This window comes from Pelodiscus sinensis, chromosome W (genome assembly GCF_052426305.1).
Source record: "Pelodiscus sinensis isolate ZL-2025 chromosome W, ASM5242630v1, whole genome shotgun sequence".
Classification (NCBI taxonomy): domain Eukaryota; kingdom Metazoa; phylum Chordata; order Testudines; family Trionychidae; genus Pelodiscus; species Pelodiscus sinensis.
The window spans coordinates 8,265,380-8,288,508 of NC_143084.1; the positions used below are offsets into that span (position 1 = coordinate 8,265,380).

Below are 23,129 nucleotides of genomic sequence, written 5' to 3' on the forward strand. Positions count from 1 at the left end.
GATGTATGGGGATTCCAGATTGGCTAAAGATTTGCTACCTTCACTAAACTGCATTCAAACACTATAACCAGCTATTAACGCTTAAATTAACTAGAAACTTCATAGAAGAGCTGCAAACAGCTCAGTTGGAGATATCTGCGGCAGAAGCTTTCCTTTTTTTCTAGAATGGGATTCAAAACCCCGTTAGTGGCTCCAGGCCCTTTTGTCACCATTGTACTGCACAGGGTATGTTGTTACAGTGATTTATAGCGAAATATGTATGGGGATTCCAGATTGGATAAAGATTTGCTACCTTCACTAAAGTGCATTCAAACACTATAACCAGCGATTAACACTTAAATGAACGAGAAATTTCGTAGAAGAGCTGCAAACAGCTCAGTTGGAGACATCTGCGGCAGAAGCTTTCCTTTTTTTTCTTGAATGGGCTTCAAAAGCCCGTAAGTTGGTCCACGCACTTTAGTCACCATTCCAATGCAGCAGGTATGTAGTTACTGTGCTTTAAAGAGAAAGATGTATGGGGCTACTAGATCTGCTAAAGATTTGCTATCTTCACTAAACTGTATTCAAACACTATAACCAGCTACTTACACGTAAATGAACGAGAAACTTCGTAGAAGAGCTGCAAACAGCTCAGTTGGAGACATCTGCGGCAGAAGCTTTCCTTTTTTTCCCTTGAATGGGCATCAAAACTGCGTAAGTTTCTCCAGGCACTTTAGCCACTATTGCACTGTGGAAGCTATGTAGTTACAATGATTAATAGCCAAAGATGTGTGGGGATTCCAGATTGGCTACCTTCACTAAACTGCATACAAACACTATAACCAGCTATTAACGCTTAAATTAACTAGAAACTTCACAGAAGAGCTGCAAACAGCTCAGTTGGAGATATCTGCGGCAGAAGCTTTCCTTTTTTTTCTTGAATGGGCTTCAAAAGCCCGTAAGTTGGTCCACGCACTTTAGTCACCATTCCAATGCAGCAGGTATGTAGTTACTGTGATTTAAAGAGAAAGATGTATGGGGCTACTAGATCTGCTAAAGATTTGCTATCTTCACTAAACTGTATTCAAACACTATAACCAGCTACTTACACGTAAATGAACGAGAAACTTCGTAGAAGAGCTGCAAACAGCTCAGTTGGAGACATCTGCGGCAAAAGCTTTCTTATTTTCTCGAACGTGCTTAAAACCCCGACACTGTCTTCATACACTTAACTCACCATTCCCCTCCCGTAGGTTTGTAGTTACGGTGTTCTAAAGCCAAAGATATATAGGGATACCTGTTCAGCAAAAGATTTGCTATCTCCACGAAAATGATTTCACATACTGTAACCAGCTAGTTACACTGAAATGAAGGAGAAAGTTGTCAGAAGAGCTGCAAACAGCTCAGTTGGAGACATCTGCGGCAGAAGATTTCCTTTTTTTTCTTGAATGGGCTTCAAAAGCCCGTAAGTTGGTCCACGCACTTTAGTCACCATTCCAATGCAGCAGGTATGTAGTTACTGTGATTTAAAGAGAAAGATGTATGGGGATACTAGATCAGCTAAAGATTTGCTACCTTCACTAAAGTGGATTCAAACACTATAACCAGCTACTTACACTTAAATGAATGAGAAACTTCGTAGAAGAGCTGCAAACAGCACAGTTGGAGACATCTGCGGCAGAAGCTTTCCTTTTTTTCCCTTGAATGGGCATCAAAACTGCGTAAGTTTCTCCAGGCACTTTAGTCACTATTGCACTGCAGAAGCTATGTAGTTACAATGACTAATAGCCAAAGATGTATGGGGATTCCAGATTGGCTAAAGATTTGCTACCTTCACTAAACTGCATTCAAACACTATAACCAGCTATTAACGCTTAAATTAACTAGAAACTTCATAGAAGAGCTGCAAACAGCTCAGTTGGAGATATCTGCGGCAGAAGCTTTCCTTTTTTTCTAGAATGGGATTCAAAACCCCGTTAGTGGCTCCAGGCCCTTTTGTCACCATTGTACTGCACAGGGTATGTTGTTACAGTGATTTATAGCGAAATATGTATGGGGATTCCAGATTGGATAAAGATTTGCTACCTTCACTAAAGTGCATTCAAACACTATAACCAGCGATTAACACTTAAATGAACGAGAAATTTCGTAGAAGAGCTGCAAACAGCTCAGTTGGAGACATCTGCGGCAGAAGCTTTCCTTTTTTTTCTTGAATGGGCTTCAAAAGCCCGTAAGTTGGTCCACGCACTTTAGTCACCATTCCAATGCAGCAGGTATGTAGTTACTGTGATTTAAAGAGAAAGATGTATGGGGCTACTAGATCTGCTAAAGATTTGCTATCTTCACTAAACTGTATTCAAACACTATAACCAGCTACTTACACGTAAATGAACGAGAAACTTCGTAGAAGAGCTGCAAACAGCTCAGTTGGAGACATCTGCGGCAAAAGCTTTCTTATTTTCTCGAACGTGGTTAAAACCCCGACACTGTCTTCATACACTTAACTCACCATTCCCCTCCCGTAGGTTTGTAGTTACGGTGTTCTAAAGCCAAAGATATATAGGGATACCTGTTCAGCAAAAGATTTGCTATCTCCACGAAAATGATTTCACATACTGTAACCAGCTAGTTACACTGAACTGAAGGAGAAAGTTGTCAGAAGAGCTGCAAACAGCTCAGTTTGAGACATCTGCGGCAGAAGCGTTCCTTTTTTTCCCTTGAATAGGCATCAAAACTGCGTAAGTTTCTCCAGGCACTTTAGTCACTATTGCACTGCTGAAGCTATGTTGTTAGAATGATTAATAGCCAAAGATGTATGGGGATTCCAGATTGGCTAAAGATTTGCTACCTTCACTAAACTGTATTCAAACACTATAACCAGCTATTAACGCTTAAATAAACTAGAAACTTCATAAAGAGCTGCAAACAGCTCAGTTGGAGATATCTGCGGCAGAAGCTTTCCTTTTTTTCTAGAATGGGATTCAAAACCCCGTTAGTGGCTCCAGGCACTTTTGTCACCATTGTACTGTACAGGGTATGTTGTTACAGTGATTTATAGCGAAATATGTATGGGGATTCCAGATTGGCTAAAGATTTGCTACCTTCACTAAACTGTATTCAAACACTATAACTAGCTACTTACACTTAAATGAATGAGAAACTTCGTAGAAGAGCTGCAAACAGCTGAGTTGGAGACATCTGCGGCAGAAGCTTTCCTTTTTTCTCGAACGTGCTTAAAACCCCGACACTGTCTTCATACACTTAACTCACCATTCCCCTCCCGTAGGTTTGTAGTTACGGTGTTCTAAAGCCAAAGATATATCGGGATACCTGTTCAGCAAAAGATTTGCTATCTCCACGAAAATGATTTCACATACTGTAACCAGCTAGTTACACTGAACTGAAGGAGAAAGTTGTCAGAAGAGCTGCAAACAGCTCAGTTGGAGACATCTGCGGCAGAAGCTTTCCTTTTTTTTCTTGAATGGGCTTCAAAAGCCCGTAAGTTGGTCCACGCACTTTAGTCACCATTCCAATGCAGCAGGTATGTAGTTACTGTGATTTAAAGAGAAAGATGTATGGGGATACTAGATCAGCTAAAGATTTGCTACCTTCACTAAACTGTATTCAAACACTATAACCTGCTACTTACACTTAAATGAACGAGAAACTTCGAAGAAGAGCTGCAAACAGCTCAATTGGAGACATCTGCGGCAAAAGCTTTCTTATTGTCTCGAACGTGCTTAAAACCCCGAAACTTGCTTCATATACTTAACTCACCATTCCCCTCCCGTAGGTTTGTAGTTACGGTGTTCTAAAGCCAAAGATATATAGGGATACCTGTTCAGCAAAAGATTTTCTAGCTCCACGAAAATGATTTCACATACTGTAACCAGCTAGTTACACTGAAATGAAGGAGAAAGTTGTAAGAAGAGCTGCAAACAGCTCAGTTTGAGACATCTGCGGCAGAAGCTTTCCTTTTTTTCCCTTGAATGGGCATCAAAACTGCGTAAGTTTCTCCAGGCACTTTAGTCACTATTGCACTGCAGAAGCTATGTAGTTACAATGATTAATAGCCAAAGATGTATGGGGATTCCAGATTGGATAAAGATTTGCTACCTTCACTAAAGTGCATTCAAACACTATAACCAGCTACTTACACGTAAATGAACGAGAAACTTCGTAGAAGAGCTGCAAACAGCTCAGTTGGAGACATCTGCGGCAGAAGCTTTCCTTTTTTTCCCTTGAATGGGCATCAAAACTGCGTAAGTTTCTCCAGGCACTTTAGTCACTATTGCACTGCTGAAGCTATGTAATTACAATGATGTATGGGGATTCCAGAGTGGATAAAGATTTGCTACCTTCACTAAAGTGCATTCAAACACTATAACCAGCGATTAACACTTAAATGAACTAGAAATTTCGTAGAAGAGCTGCAAACAGCTCAGTTGGAGACATCTGCGGCAGAAGCTTTCCTTTTTTTTCTGGAATGGGCTTCAAAAGCCCGTAAGTTGGTCCACGCACTTTAGTCACCATTCCAATGCAGCAGGTATGTAGTTACTGTGATTGAAAGAGAAAGATGTATGGGGATACTAGATCAGCTAAAGATTTGCTTTCTTCACTAAATTGTATTCAAACACTATAACCAGCTACTTACACTTAAATGAACGAGAAACTTCGTAGAAGAGCTGCAAACAGCTCAGTTGGAGACATCTACGGCAAAAGCTTTCTGACCAGCAGGGGCTGAATTGGGGACTCCTGAGGCAGAGCCGACTATCGGAAGGGGGGCTATGAGAGGTCTGGGGTGGCATCCCCCCACACCGCCCCAGACCCCTCATAGCCCCCCCCTTCTGATAGTCCGGCATCTCTGATAATCCGGCACCCCTTGAGCCCTAAAGGTGCCGGATTATCAGAAGTTTACTGTATAATGAATTTAGTTTTCGGTAACCTCTCATCATAAAGACCAGCTGTGGTGTCAGAGGATGTGTGACCAGTGGTGACCAGTCCTAAATTTGGAATTCTCCCTTGTGACCCACATCAGGCATGGTCACAGTATCCATAAGTGGAATAATTTCTATATCAGAAGACAATGGGATGGTTACTCTCTTCCTTCTGCTCTGCATTTACCTGTGAAGAAAGAAAGTGCTATTAAAGGTTCCTGGCTTGTGCTGGGAGTAGTTGAGCTCCTGTGATACCAGATGACAGGGGGAAGGGCATGTGCAGAGAGACTAATTCAGTACAAACCCAGAATTTATCTATTAGTCCATTAATTGATTAGAAATTCACTAACATTAATTAAGAAATAAGTTTGGTTATGGCTATTTTGGTTCCAAGGCCAATGATAAACTACCATGGTATGAAGCAGAACTGCATTTGCCTCACTAAAATCCAGACATGATGCATAAGAAACACAATGCTCTTAAAACACTATTCAGCTATCAGTTATTGTTAAGAGGGTGCATACTAGTTTTATGGAAAGCACATAGATAAGATGGCATCACAAACATCTATTTTTATTTTTCATGCAAAAAATACATCAGTATACATTTCTACAGGCTCAGTATAAATTAATACTGTGACACTCCAAATAACTAGAGTCCCTCCACATTTATTCAGGAAAATCATTAATCAAAGTTTACACAGTATAATACTGTAAGTAAAAGTCAATAACTGGCAACCCATTCTGAAGACAACAGTCTAGCTGGTCAAAATTACTCATGACAGTGCTCATCTCCCACTAGTATTTATATGTGACCAAGATTAATTATACCATTTAACACAGGTTCATTAGTATAATATATTATTTCCTTATTCTTATAGTCCCTAATATGCCTGATCCAGATAAAATACTAAGTAATTAAAAAAAAGTTCATTCCTATTTGATGGCTTTATTAGTGACAGTTCAGCAACCTTAGTACAATTCCATTCATTACATAGGGAGTTACCCCTGTAGCATTAGCAATGCATGTACCTATAATGTAATATAATGTCACAGGCAATGTGTTTTTTTAAATTTTGCCTTTCATCAGGCCGCAAAACATTCAGTTACTTTGGTTCACTTTGGCTACCAGTACTATGCTGCATCATGGGGCTTTGGGATTAGATTGATTAACAAAATGAAGCTTCATAGCCATTTTAAATTTATTCCTCTTCTTTAATTGAACAAATTTTCAATGTTGTGTCTTTGTGTGAATTTTTAAAGAATGGGCAAACCTCTCCTGAGAATGAACAATCACTAAATGTGAACAACACAGACATGTCAGTTACATTGTAAAAGGTCACTTGCCTCTCTTGGTAACTAAGGTAAACTCCAATTTTCTTGGAATTTTTCTGTACCATGACCCTGGTCCATGGATCAGTTTTGGCCCAATAATCTCGCCCACTGAAACCCAGAATCCCTCTTTAGGGGACAGGGACAGTTTCCCTTTTCTCTCTATGGATTTTCTGGCCACCCCTAGGTCCCAGTCAGTGCTGCTCTCGACATCCACCTCCCAGTAGTGCTTCCCAGAGGAGAATCCTTGAGAGCCCAGCACACAAACAGTTGAATCAAACCTCTCTCGGGTTTGTGGAACTTTTTGAGGTTGGGTTTCATGTTTCAATCTCTTCTTATCCCCAGCAATGGAGAGGTTGGGGTGGGCCGTGTCTGCAGCAAGGGTGATGTCATCTGCAAAGAGAGATTGGGTTTTCAAAAGCTCTGGTCTCATGTCAGTCTGAGCTGTTATAAAGTGATATTGACAGGAGGGCATTATTCTGCTCTCCTGTCTAGATGAAAGTTTTGTGGGACAATTTTTTTTCTTTTATTGGAATATGAAAGTTATGTGAAGCTCACACAAACTGTAACTGCTTCTGAATTATTTGATGGCAGAGAGAAGAGGGATATAGACATCGAGAGTTCAGCATCAAGAGACATTGGCATTCACAAAATGCCTTCTAATGCTTTAGGACAGTAGTGGGGAGCCTAAGGCCCAGGGGCTGGATGCAGCCTCTGGCTTGCCTGGATCTGGTCCTTGAGGCTCAGAGTTCCCCCCAGCATTGGGAAGCCCATGCTGGTGAGGGGTGGGTTTTTTTTTTCCCATTGTGGGTAGCCCTCATCTGATTTTTCTGGGAGTCAGAGGCCCAGCCCAAAAAAGGTTTCTCCACCCCTGCTTTAAGATATCTAAACTCCCTAGGGGCTGCGTCTAGATTGGCATGATTTTCCAGAAATGCTTTTAACGGAAAAGTTTTCTGTTAAAAGCATTTTCGGAACAGAGAGTCTAGATTGGCAAATCTAGATTGGCGTCTACATTTGTGGAAAAGCGTCCGTGCCAATCTAGACGCACTTTTCCGCAAAAAAGCCCCGATCACCATTTTCGCGATCGGGGCTTTTTTGTGGAAAACAAATCTGAGCTGTCTACACTGGCCCATTTGTGCAAAAGCTTTGCGCAAAAGGGACTGTTACCTGAATGGGACCAGAATAGTATTTCCGCAAGAAGCACTGATTTCTTACAGTAGGAAGTCAGTGCTTTTGCGGAAATTCAAGCGGCCAGTGTAGACAGCTGGCAAGTTTTTCCTAAAAAGCGACTGATTTTCTGGAAAAACTGGCCAGTCTAGACACATCCCCTAGGTATTAATGTGCCCAAGATGCTTAAACTAAGTCCTGACTGTGCCTAATAGCTTGGCAGGTTTTCCTCTGTCTATATTGCCTTTTGAGTCTGATCCAATAGGTGTGCTCAGGTAAGTATGTGCCAGCCTTATATATACTCAGGATTTAGCCTTTATAAAAGTATTGTGATAAACCGAGACCTTGGGAAATACATTATTCTCCAAACAGACAATTAGATCATAAAGAACAAAATTATTACATCTGATATGTGGCATCCCTATTGTCTTCATTACCAAACAATAAATAATATAACGAGCTATCTTGCTAATGAAAATAATGTTTTTGTCTCAAATCTAGAATAGGGCATTGAGAAACAGGACTCTCAAGTTCTATTCCCTTCTTTGACACAGATTCATTGAATGAACTTGTTCAAATATCTAGAGCAGTCCCTGTAAATTATGTAAAATACCAACCTCAGTGAGGGATAAATTTGGGTAGATTAAGTTTGGAATAATCAGAAGAAAACTGCAGTCAAATGCAAATTGCTATCATTATTATCATATGCTCATCTGCCATACATTACTATGACAGCAGCTTTGTCTTTCACCATCTCACTTAGTGTCACGTTTATTTTTTGCATCCTCAGCATGATCAGGCACAATCAGAGCCATCACTGCCAGAGATATCTTCACCACTGTCTTCATAAGTATTAAATAACATCAGGTACATCATTTGACTCCTGGTCAGTACTACCCACCTTTATCACTCCTGAGATCACTACTTGCCTTAGTATGCTTAATGGAGTCACCATCTCAGCTGTGATTTTACTCTGCTCCAAATCCTGAGACCCTGACTTAGCCTGAGTGTTTAATCTAAGTTAGGACTAACTACACAGCAGCAATATTTCAGAATAACTAGTGTTATTCTAAAATAATGTCTGCATCTACACACAAGAAATTATTTTGCCATGTAGAAATAATGTCCAGCTGGAGGACGTCTTACTTTGACTCCTGCAACTGTCATTGTACAAGGAGTAAGGGAAGAGTGTTCTAACTTGGACTTTCTGCTGTGTAGACAGTGCCAAAAACTGAATTAAGTTATTTTGACTTAAGCTACGCAATTGACATAGCTCAAGTTGTGTAGATTATTTCTGATTTAGTCCTGCTGTGTAGATGTACACTCAGTGAGGGATGATTTCAAGCTCACATCAGTGCAACTGGGAATGACTTCACATAGAACCATGAAGAAACACTGTGGAGAAATTGGTTTCAGGTCAGCCTCAGATCTTGCTATACAGGAGAGTTTTGCCTAAGTAAAGATAAAACCAAGCATGGCTCTCAGTATTTGTTCTAAGGATAGCAGCATTTTCTGGTATGTTTCTAATTTGCTTGCAATAATCACACAATTATTTCTTAATGATGGAAGGAAATTGCATCATCTTACCTATGTTATTGCGAGCCTTTCTCCATTCTGAAATCATAGAGAGAAACAACAGCCATTGAATTTTAATTCCATATTATACATTTTCCTGCTTCTGAAAATATAATGAAATATATAAGAAAATCTCCCTACGATGCACACACTGAAGAAGTGCGTTGTGCCCATGAAACCTCATGATACTATCTATATATTTGCTCATTTCATATTTTTTATTTTTGTTAGTCTATAAGGTGCTACAGGACCAATTATTTTTAAAAGATTTTTTTTAACAAACAGATTTAGTACATCATGCCTGCACATGGGCTTTTCTGAACTCTTCTCATTAAAAACCCGAGTATTAGTTTGAATGAAAATTAAAATGACTTTGTCTGTCTTGTAAATCAAGACAATGCCTCATTTCATCATGTAACTCACTCTTCTTGGGGCACAGTATAGTTTTATTTCTTACAAAAAACAAATTCCTTCTCCCTCACCTCACTTTTATGCATACCGCAGACCCATTATTATTTTTTATGTTGATGGGTTTGGTGTGGTGTTGCTGGATTCAGGTCAACTAATGATGTAGGTATTGAACACTCTTCACTACAGGGTAGCAACAGAGGTATTACATGGGACCCTCCTCCACCCTAAATTATTCTGGTGGGATGAAAAGCAGCCCATCTTGAAGTGCCCCTGGACTGCCCAAGAGGAACAGTCTTGGTGTGGTTCACTGCCTGGGGAATTGAGGGGCCCTAGTAACTTCAGGGGGCTTCCTTCTTGCCAATCTACCTAGTAAAGTTCTATCACTGGTGTCTTGGCTGCTGGGCCTCCAGGACACTCCATGGTTTCATTTAAGGCTGCAACCCAATCACCAATTACTTCATTCTTGAGGGATCTCACAGCTAATTGGGAGACCCCAGAATGGAGCCTGGATACTGGAGGCTATAGTGAAGGAGCTTCCAAATCACTTTAACCTCTTGTCATGATATCTTGTTCCCTTTTACCATGATGGATCCATGAGTGAGCTCAATTGCTCCTACCCAGCTACTAAACAGACAAATGTTATTCAGTGAAAATATAACTAGAGTTGTAGCTTTGACTTTCACTAGATAGTTAAGAAGGGCACACACATACAACACCAATTCAAACAGAACAGCCTAACAATGGGAGACCTAGACAAATTGGAGGATTGGGCCAAAAGAAATCTGATGAGGTTCAACAAGGACAAGTGTAGAGTCCTGCACTTGGAACAGAAGAATTCCAAACACTGTTATAGGCTGGGGACTGATTGGTTAAGCAGGAGTTCAGAAGAAAAGGACCAGGAGATAATAATGGATGAGAAGCTGGATAAGAATCAATAGTGTGCCCTTGTAGCCAAGGAAGCTAATGGCACATTATGGTGAATTGCCAGTAAATCTAGAAAGACAATTATTCCCTTTTATTTGGCACTAGTGAGGCCACATCTGGAGTATCGTGTCCAATTCTGCCCCCACCACCAACTACAGAAAGGGTGTGGATGCATTGGAGAGGGTCCTGCAGAGGGCAACCAAAATGATTAGGAAGATGGAGCACATGACCTCTGAGGAGACACTGAGGGATCTGGGCTTGTTTAGTCTGCAGAAGAGAAGAGTCGGGGGGATTTGATAGCAGCCTTCAACTTCCTGAAGGGGGGTTCCAAAGAGGATGGAGAGAGGCTGTTCTCAGTGGTGACAGAGGACAGAACAAGAAGCAATGGTCTCAAATTGCAGTGGGGGAGATCTAGGTTGGATATTAGGAAAAAATGTTTCCCTAGGAGGGTGGGGAAGCACTGGAATGGATTACCTAGGGAGGCGGTGGAATCTCCATTTCTAGAGGTTTTTAAGCACAGCTTGACAAAGCCCTGGCTGGGACAGATTGACAAAGCCCTTGCTGGGATGATTTAGTTGTGGTTGGTCCTGCTTTGGGCAGGGAGTTGGATTCGATGACTCCTGAGGTCTTTTCCAGCCCTAGGATTCTGTGTTTCTATTATAATAAATCTAAGCTTATTATGAGCTTGGGAATACGTGTGTAAGCTGATGTTTTGGAAGAAAAACTGCTCAGTTTGGATAATAATGTCTAAGAAGTTAGAGGAAACCATAAGATGATAGCTGGGTAGCTGAAGTGAAATACAAGAGACTTCCATAAAGTAACCTTATATTACTATATTAGGATGGCATACATGTTAAGAAGTTAATAGAACTATCCACATGACTTAACTGTGCTTGGGGAAACCCCTGCAGCTCAGTGGCATTATTTGTGTTTATGTTTGTGTACTCATATCAGCATGGAGAAGCTACAGTGTGGCTCAGAACCTGGGAGAAAACTATAGTTCAATTTAAAAAAAACTATCTTTTCACAGCTGTATGTAAAATTTAAAATAAATGTAATTTTGTCTACACAAAATGATTTTTCTAAATCCTAACACACACCATAGCATGAAAAAAACTATCATGAAAAATTATCATGGAAATATTATGCAAACTCTTTACAAACTTTCAAAAATAAAATGAACAGAAGAGGAGGTATGGCATTGTGGAATGTCCATACTGTACAATGATTCTGAAAATCAATCCTTCAATTTTAACCCAAAATAGAATTAATATAAATATTTCAGGTGATAAATCAAGTCAATGTGAAAGAAAGTCATTTCAGTTCTGTTATGGAATGAAAAAGGATGTGCTAAGTAATTCATTCTCCTTGGATTGAGCAAAGGCAATGAAATGAAGAAATGACTCTTTTAATTTATTAATATTCTTCTGAAGAATAGTAGAAGTGGAGTAAGAAAGGGGAACTTACCTAATTCTTTCTGGCATTGCTCTGAAAAATAATAGTGGGATTTTAATTAGAAATTGGGTGAACAGAAGGAGCTGCTCCTGAGCAACATCTGAGTCATCCACTTCCAGTCTTCTCATTCATCCTCTTTTTTATAAACTACATTTTAATTATCACCATGGTTCTGGAACAGCTCAGAATCTTACATTGCATAACTAAATTAAGAGATCCAATCTGGAAACTCATCCTAAAACCTACTGACTTTTGCTTACAATTTCCCTGCTCCTAGCTACCTATTACAACAGACACCACAGTGATAGGTTTGAACCCTCAGTCTGTGCCAAGTACATGATACCACAATCTGCTGGTAATTTGTACTCAATGTGATTTGTACAATGTGTGTACTCATTACAATGTGTGTTGCATCTACACTCTAGCTCCTTGTCCAGGCAAAGGTTATCCACACTTGCAGCTCTTGCATCAACACAGACAGCTGTGCACTGTGGGTAATTTTCCCAGCTGACAGAGCAGCATCATGAGTAGCTTGGTGAGGGTTCCACCCTGATGAATATCAAAGTAACAGCAGTTTGTTCCCTTTCTCCTCCCTTCAATCTGCCTGCTGATGTATTCCTTATGCAGGATAGGACAGGAGCATTCCAATGATTTACTCTTTGTTCCCCAAAGGAATCAGCATACTCGGCTGTTAGGTTATGTCTACACTGCAGGATTTTTTCAGGATACTGGAGGTATTCTGGAAAAACTCCACCGCATCCAAGGAACATGTTTGCTCTTCCGCTTTTTTTTTTTTTGCAGAGGAGTAAAAACACATTCTTTCAGGGAGCCCTGCATACCTCATTTCACAAAGAATAAGGGATCCTTTGAAAAAGGAGGCTTTTCCGCCATTTGGCCCCATCTAGAGGGGGCAAAATGGTGGGAAAGCCTCTTCTAGAAAAGTGATTGGAAAAAGCTACAAAAATTGAGGTGTGCAATTTGCATAGCTTTTTCTGAAGAAAAAAAAAAGCTACAGTGTAGACCTAGCCTTAAATACTTCCTGGAGTTTTGAAATGGGTGGAGCACATGCCTGCAGGATAGCAGATATAACAAAACTCTGAGCAGAGGGATCACTGTAGACTTTGTAGGATAAAACCAGAAGCCACTTCTGTTGACAAACCCAACAGCTTTGTATACACTGGCAATTTGTTGATAATAAAAGGAAGGAAAAAGAAAGGTCTCTCATAGGGGTGGAATTATTTTGTTGCCCAAACTAGGCATGTTTCCCAACAAAAGAAGCATTGCAGGGTGTGCACACTCCCTTTTTTTTCATTAAAAGGCAGTTTTTGGCATCAAAACCTCATAGTGCAGACAAGGCCAGACAAGACAAGATCTCTTCCAAAAAATGGTTCTTCAGAAAGAAGCCTGTAGTCTAGACAAAGCCATTATGAAAACCTACTAGGGTAATTAAGCACTGGAACAAATTCCACAGGAAAGTTGTGAAATCTCTGTTACTGGAGATTTTTAAGAGCAAGTGAGACAGAACCTACTAGAGATCGTTGATGTAGTGCATTATTATGCCTTGACTGCAGTGGACTAGACTCAATACTGAATTTATAATTGTGCCAAAGCTGTAATGGTACAGGGCCTGCACAGAGCAGGGGCCTCACATGCCCAGCCCACTCTCTCCCCCTCTGCTGCAGCCCAATGGTTGTACCACAGGCTCTCGTCTCCAGTCCCTCTGTGACGTAGTGGGGGTACCTGGCTGGTTTCTATGCTGCTGGCTCTGGGGTAACCCCCACTGGCTGCCGTGGGTACCACGACCCAGCAAAACAGGATGAGTCACTATGAAAACCAGTATGGCCAGACACCCCCCATGGAGAGGAACAAAGGAAGGTGGAATGCTGCCCTGGCTGGGGGGCAGGGCTGGAAGAGTGGGAGTTAGTGCTGTCTGAGAGCATGGAGGAGACAGCCTAGGGAAAGGGGCTGGAGTTTAGTGGCCCAGTCTCCCCCATCTCAAGGGGGCCTGAGGCATCCTAGCCCAGCTCTGTGACCAGATTACATCTGTGCTGTGCTGTATCCTGGAGAGGCAATAAACTTCCTCTAGTCCGCCGGCTAGTGCAGTCTGTTGGTGCCATTTCGGGGTGCAGGAGACGGGGGACCCCCAACGCGCCATCACACTGGTGTTAGAAGTGGGATGCACTGCACCCTGTGGATGGAGCTTCCAGCGGCGAGCGACAAGGTGCCGTAGAAGCAAGAGCCCTGGAGCCAGGCGTGCTGGAGACAGAGTGAAGCGGTTCCTGGGAATCGTGGGGCGCTGCAGCACTAGACTGGTGAGTCTGCACCGAGGGGACCAGCGGGCAGATGGCCTACGCCCGACTCTTGAAGGCAGAGCTGGTGGAGCTGTGCAGAGAGAGGGGCTTGCCTGTGCGGAAAGCAACCAAGGCCCAGCTGATTGCCCAGCTGGAAGAGAATGACCAGCCACAGGGCCAGGATCTTGTCCCCAGGGGAAGCAGCCAGCCCCCCCCCCGAGAGTGTGTCAGGCTCAGAGAGGGGGAGGAGCGCTGGAACCCACCGCAGAGATGAGACAGCGTCTCCCGGGAGGCCTGCAAGCCGTAGCCCATCTAGAGCAGGGGCCAGCCCAGCGGAGCTGCGGCGGCTGGAGATCCAGCTGCAGATAAAGGAATTGGAAGCAGAGGACCGAGAGAGGGACCGCCAGGACCGAGAAGGAGCGCCAAGATCGAGAAAGGGACCGCCAGGACTGAGAGAGGCAGCGACAGCATGAGCTGGCCATGGCAGAGCGGAGAACCGGCGGGGCACCGGCTGCGCCAAGTGCGGATGGGCCCCAGGGTCCCAGGACTGCCAGACGCTTGGAGAGGCTCGTGGTGGCCCAATTGAAGGACATGGGTGACATAGACGGGTTCCTCAGCTCCTTTGAGAGGGCCTGTGGACTGCAACGGGTCCCCCCAGCTGACTGGCTGCAGGAGCTCGTCCCCGCACTGAACCAGGAGGCGGACGGAGTGCTCAGTCAGCTGGAGGACCTACAGCCAGGGGATTACAACCGAGTCAAGGAGGCCCTGCTGCACAAGTTCGGGCTGACCCCCGAGATGTACAGGAAGAAGTTCCGGGGGGGACAGAAAGGGCCACGGGAGACCTATGTGGATCTGGCCTCCCGCCTGGCGCAATACGGCCGCAAGTGGGTGTCTGGAGTTGGAGCCCAGAACGCAGAGGAGCTGCTCAAGCTGGTCCTGCTGGAGCAGTTCTATGAAGCGTGCCCACCCAAACTGAGGCTGTGGCTCAAGGACCGGAGACCAGAGAACCCCCAGGAGGCCGAGAGGCTGGCGGATGAGTTCACGGAGAGCCGGTCCGGGTGTGAACGGGAGTCCCGGAGAGAAAGGGAACTGCGCAGAGACCGGATCTCGGCTGAGCGACGGAGGGAGTCAACTACGGGGCGAGACCAAGGAACTGTGCCCCAGAGAACCAGCCAGGGCCTGGACAGAGACAGCCCAAAGCCTAACTTGCCATCGCTGTGGGCAAACAGGCCACAAGAGGGCTCAGTGCACCAGGTCCCAAGACCGGGGACTTTCCAGGGTTAACTGGCTGGGGCGGGAGGAAGGGCAGGCCGCCCCAGAGGCAGGGGCTGGCAGGCAAACCTCAGCTCAGAGTGGGGGGAAGGATGCTCAGTGCACCTCCCCTGGGAGGTCTGAGTCTCAGGAGGCGGATTTCTCCGTGTACCGGGTGGGGGCAGGACGGCCCCTGCGGAGCGAGTGCCTCATACCCCTGCAGGTGGATGGTAGGAAGGTGACGGGCTTCTGGGACACGGGGGCGGAGGTGACTCTGGCCCGATCAGACATAGTGGCCCCAGAGCGGATATTACCCCACACCCAGCTGACCCTGAAGGGCATAGATGGGTCCCTGTTTAAGGTGCCTGTAGCCTGGGTGCATCTGAAATGGGGGGGCGAAGGAAGGCCTCAAGGAAGTGGGGGTGCACCCGCACTTGCCCACCGAGGTGCTGATGGGGAATGACCTAGAGGAGTGGCCCCATGAATCCCAGCGGGCTCTAGTCACTACCCGGAGCCGGAGCCAGAGCCAGCGGGGGGCTGACAACGTGGGTCCAGGGAAGGACTCCTTGCAGCATCCTCAGGGTCCCATCCCAGTGGACACGGGGTCCAGCCAGGCTGGGACTCCGGACCTAGGTAAAGGTGGGGAACAGGTCCCGATCCCTGCCTCAGCAGCTGAATTCCAGGCTGAGGTGCAGGCAGACCCCTCCTTGCAGAGGCTGAGGGACCAGGTTGGCCTCTGTGCAGCTCAGCCCCGGGGAGAGGTGGCCAGGAGAGATTCCTGCGGGAGCGTGGACTCCTGTTCCGAGAATGGCTTCCCCCCAGGAAGGTGAGGGCATGGGGGGTCCAGCGGCAGCTGGTCGTCCCCCGAAAGTATCGCCTCAAGTTGCTGTATTTGGCCCACAACGTCCCCGTTGGGGGCCATCGGGGGATCTGGAGCACCCGGCTGAGGCTGCTCCAACACTTCTATTGGCCGGGAATCTTTACAGCCGTGCAGCGGTACTGCCGGTACTGTGACTCCTGCCAGAGGGGCGGGAAGGCCCAAGACAGTAGGAAAGCGGCTTGGGGGTCTCTACCCCAGATAGACCCTCTGGGCTTGCTGAGAGAGTTATGGGAGGGGACGACCTCCCTGGATAGAGCATCGGGGGTGGAAGCTGCCCTGGCTGTCCAGAGAAGGCTCGCTGGGCTCATGGCCCCGGCCCGAGAGACCCTGGCCAGAGATCAAGGCCAGCGGAAGGGTGGGTGTGACCCCTGAGGATAGGCCTGTGCCAGTCGCCCTGGAGCAGGGAGGCGAGTGGACAGAGGGAAGCCAGCTCATGTGGGGCCTCGCCACGGCCGGCCCGAGTCAAGGGGAGCACCCATGTCCCCAGGGCGGGTTCCCACGCAGAGGACCGAACTTCCCTAGGTCACGAGCAGAGTGACCCTGCTCAGTTCGCTCTCGGAGGGGGGAGAACTGTGACGTAGTGGGGGTACCTGGCTGGTTTCTATGCTGCTGGCTCTGGGGTAACCCCCACTGGCTGCTGTGGGTACCACAACCCAGCAAAACAGGATGAGTCACTATGCAAACCAGTATGGCCAGACACCCCCCATGGAGAGGAACAAAAGAAGGTGGAATGCTGCCCTGGCTGGGGGGCAGGGCTGGAAGAGTGGGAGTTAGTGCTGTCTGAGAGCATGGAGGAGACAGCCTAGGGAAAGGGGCTGGAGTTTAGTGGCCCAGTCTCCCCCATCTCAAGGGGGCCTGTGGCATCCTAGCCCAGCTCTGTGACCAGATTACATCTGTGCTGTGCTGTATCCTGGAGAGGCAATAAACTTCCTTTATTCCACCGGCTGGTGCAGACTGTTGGTGCCATTTCGGGGTGCAGGAGACGGGGGACCCCCAACGTGCCGTCACACCCTCTTTTGTGCTTTTGGCTAACTGATCCAGGGCTTCTCTTCTCCCCTCCCCACATTCACAACAAGTTCACTCCTTTCTCAGCTTGTGGGATGAGAGTTTCTCTCTCCACATTTGCCCCTGCCCCTTGCCACCTCATCAGCTTACAGGCAGAGAGCTTGGAGTAATGGAGTTCTGAGTCGCTTTGACCCCAGTCTTCCAGGCAGCCTGCCCAAGTGACAGACATGAGGATCCATGCTTCTGTCTCCCTGGAAGGAAGGAAGCCTGAAGCCACAGAGAGGCCTGAAAAGGAAGGCACAGAGTTCCTGCAGGTAATCTACTGTATCCCCTACTCACCCTCCTGAGGATAGGAAAGTGCTGCTGAAAGAGGGGTAGCTAAGTGACAACGAGACTAGGATGGCGAGGAAGGTAGGTATTAGCGTTGGGGTGGAATCCTATTTGTCCTTTCCTCAGCCCTGTTGTGCTTAACCTGGGCCTCACTCCAGAGACTGATACTGTCTCCCACCCTACTTTGCCTTGCCTCCAGCCCCTGCCTCACTCCAGCTCATGCTGTGTCAAAGGCTATGTCTAGACTGCAGAGTTTTTCCAGGATAGTATCCCGGAAAAACTCTGCTGCATCCAGGAAACACATCCACTTTTTCGGAACAGTTTCTGAAAAAGCAGGTGCATTCTTTTGGCATTCCTGTATTCCTCTCGGTTAGAGGAATAAGGGATGTTCTGAAAGAGGAGGTTTTTCCAAAATTTGGCCCCATGTAGATGGGCCAAATTTCCGAAAAGCCTCTTCCGGAAAAAAATGTTGTTCACAATTTGTGTATCTTTTTCCAACAAAACTCTGTAGTCTAGATGTAGCCAAAGACATAGCCAAGACAACTTCTGCACTGATTTTCTGTTTTTTATAGTCATTCCCCAGTAAGGCCCACAAAAACATTCGGCACCATGCCCTAACTGCTCTAGAACATTCTAGTACTATGATTCTGTATCACAAAATGAAGATGAAAGTGACAAAGAACAGTTTTGTATTCACTGTGAATGGAATTACTAAGCAGTGAAAAATGAGGTATTAGGAGATTGGTACCCAAGTTTAACTTGAGGTAACTTGCCTCCATCACTCTAAAATCCAATATTAAGGTAAATGTTTGAAGCATGAGAAAGTACACACTCATGTCCTGACAGACTATATGAGGGGCAAGATACTTTCAATAAGTAATTATGCTCTGTAGTATCCTAATTTAAACTAATGGGCAAATTTCCTGTACTGCTAAGCTTCCTTTGCAACACCCAGAGGCAGGGCCGGCTCTAGGCACCAGCAAACCAATCGCGTGCTTGGGGCGGCACATTTGCCGGGGCGGCATTCCAGCCAGCCTTACCACTCGATGCGGGTCTGTGGCTGCCCAAGGCAATGGTCAGGGCGGCGGAGGGGAGCGCGGCGGGAAAGGTGCCGGGGAGCATGGAGACAAAGGCGGGGAGGGAAGAGGGAGAGGGGAGCGGGGCCATGCGGCAGGATGCCGGAGCCCAGCCACCCCCACCCCCTACTGCCTCCCCCCCCCCCGCCTGTAGCTGCGCTAGGCGACAACTGAAGTTCACAGGGCGCCCGATGCGGCTGCTGCCAGCCTGGACAGCGGAGTCCCGGCCACAGGCGGAGGAAGCGGCGCGGGAGGGGGAAGCGCGCAAGCCGGCATGGAGGCGCCACCGCCGCGCTCCGCACACGCCCAGCCAGGCCTGGGCATGAAGCAGCCGAGCATCTTCGGAGCGGCAGGCGGCGGGGAGAGGCGACCGGGCCGGGGCTGGCATATAGGCAGGTGCAGCGCGCTACGCTAGCCGCAGCCGGTGTCCTAGGGGGCGCTGTGGCGGGCAGCCCGGCCGGGAGGCGGGCAAGCACTGAGCCCCGCCGCTTGTGAACTGAACCCGCAGGAGGAGGGGGCGCACCCTGCACCTACTCCCCCCCCCCCCCCGCCGATGGCGAACGCCGGCGAGCTCAGCAGCAGGCAGAGGCAGCTGCGCCCCATGGTCTGAGCCGCCTGCCGCCGTCCCCACTCAGACTGCTCCCGCGCCGCTTGTTGTTATTTCACCCGTCCCCCCACCTACCTCCTTCCCTCAGTGCCAGGAGAGCTCGGGAGACCCTCCTCCTGCTCCATGCGGAGCTTGGACCCTGACGCGCATCCAGCGCCCCACCCAGCGCTCTGCCTCGCTCCTGCTCCCAGGTGTTTACTACCGGGCCGGTGTACGCTACAGGTGTACCGCCCAGCTTCCCCTCCCGAGCCAAGCCCCGCCCACCCAGCTTCTCCTCCCAGCCTGGCCCGGCCCGCCCAGCTTCCCCTCGCGAGCCAGGCCCCGCTCGCCCAGCTTCCCCTGCCAGCCTAGCCCCGACCAACCAGCTTCCCCTCCCGAGCCCGGCTTCGCCCACCCAGCTTCTCCTCCCAGCCTGGCCCCGCCCGCCCGCCCGCCTTTCCCTCCCGGCTTGCCCCGCCCACCCAGTTTCTCCTCGCGAGCTGGGCCCCGCCCGCCCAGCTTCCCCTCCCGAGTCCGGCCCCGCCCGCCCAGCTTCTCCTCCCAGCCAGGCCGCGCCCGCCCAGCTTCTCCTCCCAGCGTGGCCCCGCCCGCCCCGCTTCTCCTCCCAGTCTGGCCCCGCCCGCCCAGCTTCCCCTCCCGAGCCAGGCCCCGCCCGCCCACCTTCCCCTCCCGAGTCCGGCCCCGCCCGCCCACCTTCCCCTCCCGAGTCCGGCCCCGCCCGCCCCCTTTCTCTTCCCGAGCCCGGCCCCGCCTTCCCAGCTTCCCCTCTCGAGCCCGGCCCCGCCTTCCCAGCTTCCCCTCTCGAGCCCGGCCCCGCCCACCCAGCTGCTCCTCCCAGCCTGGCCCCGCCCGCCCAGCTTCCCCTCCCAGCTTGGCCCTGCCCGCCCAGCTTCGCCTCCCAGCTTGGCCCCGCCCGCCCAGCTTCCCCTCCCGAGTCCGGCCCCGCCAGCCCAGCTTCCCCTCCCAGCCTGGCCCCGCCCGCCCAGCTTCCCCTCCCAGCCTGGCCCCGCCCGCCCAGCTTCTCCTACTGAGCCAGGCCCCGCCCGCCTAGCTTCTCCTCCCAAGCCTGGCCCCGCCCGCCCAGCTTCCCCTCCCGAGCCAAGCCCCGCCCGCCCAGCTTCCCCTCCCAGCTTGGCCCCGCCCGCCCAGCTTCCCCTCCCAGCCTGGCCCCGCCTGCCCAGCTTCGGCTCCTAAGCCAGGCTCCGCCCGCCCAGCTTCCCCTCCCGAGCCCGGCCCCGCCCGCCCAGCTTCCCCTCCCGAGCCAGGCCCCGCCCACCCAGCTTCTCCTCCGAGGCTGGCCCCGCCCGACGACCTTCCCCTCCCAGCTTGGGTAGCTGAAGTGAAATACAAGAGACTTCCATAAAGTAACCTTATATTACTATATTAGGATGGCATACATGTTAAGAAGTTAATAGAACTATCCACATGACTTAACTGTGCTTGGGGAAACCCCTGCAGCTCAGTGGCATTATTTGTGTTTATGTTTGTGTACTCATATCAGCATGGAGAAGCTACAGTGTGGCTCAGAACCTGGGAGAAAACTATAGTTCAATTTAAAAAAAACTATCTTTTCACAGCTGTATGTAAAATTTAAAATAAATGTAATTTTGTCTACACAAAATGATTTTTCTAAATCCTAACACACACCATAGCATGAAAAAAACTATCATGAAAAATTATCATGGAAATATTATGCAAACTCTTTACAAACTTTCAAAAATAAAATGAACAGAAGAGGAGGTATGGCATTGTGGAATGTCCATACTGTACAATGATTCTGAAAATCAATCCTTCAATTTTAACCCAAAATAGAATTAATATAAATATTTCAGGTGATAAATCAAGTCAATGTGAAAGAAAGTCATTTCAGTTCTGTTATGGAATGAAAAAGGATGTGCTAAGTAATTCATTCTCCTTGGATTGAGCAAAGGCAATGAAATGAAGAAATGACTCTTTTAATTTATTAATATTCTTCTGAAGAATAGTAGAAGTGGAGTAAGAAAGGGGAACTTACCTAATTCTTTCTGGCATTGCTCTGAAAAATAATAGTGGGATTTTAATTAGAAATTGGGTGAACAGAAGGAGCTGCTCCTGAGCAACATCTGAGTCATCCACTTCCAGTCTTCTCATTCATCCTCTTTTTTATAAACTACATTTTAATTATCACCATGGTTCTGGAACAGCTCAGAATCTTACATTGCATAACTAAATTAAGAGATCCAATCTGGAAACTCATCCTAAAACCTACTGACTTTTGCTTACAATTTCCCTGCTCCTAGCTACCTATTACAACAGACACCACAGTGATAGGTTTGAACCCTCAGTCTGTGCCAAGTACATGATACCACAATCTGCTGGTAATTTGTACTCAATGTGATTTGTACAATGTGTGTACTCATTACAATGTGTGTTGCATCTACACTCTAGCTCCTTGTCCAGGCAAAGGTTATCCACACTTGCAGCTCTTGCATCAACACAGACAGCTGTGCACTGTGGGTAATTTTCCCAGCTGACAGAGCAGCATCATGAGTAGCTTGGTGAGGGTTCCACCCTGATGAATATCAAAGTAACAGCAGTTTGTTCCCTTTCTCCTCCCTTCAATCTGCCTGCTGATGTATTCCTTATGCAGGATAGGACAGGAGCATTCCAATGATTTACTCTTTGTTCCCCAAAGGAATCAGCATACTCGGCTGTTAGGTTATGTCTACACTGCAGGATTTTTTCAGGATACTGGAGGTATTCTGGAAAAACTCCACCGCATCCAAGGAACATGTTTGCTCTTCCGCTTTTTTTTTTTTTGCAGAGGAGTAAAAACACATTCTTTCAGGGAGCCCTGCATACCTCATTTCACAAAGAATAAGGGATCCTTTGAAAAAGGAGGCTTTTCCGCCATTTGGCCCCATCTAGAGGGGGCAAAATGGTGGGAAAGCCTCTTCTAGAAAAGTGATTGGAAAAAGCTACAAAAATTGAGGTGTGCAATTTGCATAGCTTTTTCTGAAGAAAAAAAAAAGCTACAGTGTAGACCTAGCCTTAAATACTTCCTGGAGTTTTGAAATGGGTGGAGCACATGCCTGCAGGATAGCAGATATAACAAAACTCTGAGCAGAGGGATCACTGTAGACTTTGTAGGATAAAACCAGAAGCCACTTCTGTTGACAAACCCAACAGCTTTGTATACACTGGCAATTTGTTGATAATAAAAGGAAGGAAAAAGAAAGGTCTCTCATAGGGGTGGAATTATTTTGTTGCCCAAACTAGGCATGTTTCCCAACAAAAGAAGCATTGCAGGGTGTGCACACTCCCTTTTTTTTCATTAAAAGGCAGTTTTTGGCATCAAAACCTCATAGTGCAGACAAGGCCAGACAAGACAAGATCTCTTCCAAAAAATGGTTCTTCAGAAAGAAGCCTGTAGTCTAGACAAAGCCATTATGAAAACCTACTAGGGTAATTAAGCACTGGAACAAATTCCACAGGAAAGTTGTGAAATCTCTGTTACTGGAGATTTTTAAGAGCAAGTGAGACAGAACCTACTAGAGATCGTTGATGTAGTGCATTATTATGCCTTGACTGCAGTGGACTAGACTCAATACTGAATTTATAATTGTGCCAAAGCTGTAATGGTACAGGGCCTGCACAGAGCAGGGGCCTCACATGCCCAGCCCACTCTCTCCCCCTCTGCTGCAGCCCAATGGTTGTACCACAGGCTCTCGTCTCCAGTCCCTCTGTGACGTAGTGGGGGTACCTGGCTGGTTTCTATGCTGCTGGCTCTGGGGTAACCCCCACTGGCTGCCGTGGGTACCACGACCCAGCAAAACAGGATGAGTCACTATGAAAACCAGTATGGCCAGACACCCCCCATGGAGAGGAACAAAGGAAGGTGGAATGCTGCCCTGGCTGGGGGGCAGGGCTG

General features: G+C 47.3%; 1 pseudogene across 1 annotated transcript; it reads right to left on the reverse strand.

Moving 5' to 3' along the window:
• Positions 1 to 5,607: 5,607 nt before the first annotated feature.
• Positions 5,608 to 21,455, reverse strand: LOC102444119 (butyrophilin subfamily 1 member A1-like; annotated as a pseudogene). The gene is made up of 5 exons (XR_016348238.1): positions 21,416 to 21,455; positions 19,295 to 19,501; positions 11,792 to 11,812; positions 9,002 to 9,028; positions 5,608 to 6,640 (listed from the first exon to the last, which is right to left on the reverse strand). The product of XR_016348238.1 is annotated as a butyrophilin subfamily 1 member A1-like (transcript).
• Between the last annotated feature and the right edge of the window lie 1,674 nt (positions 21,456 to 23,129).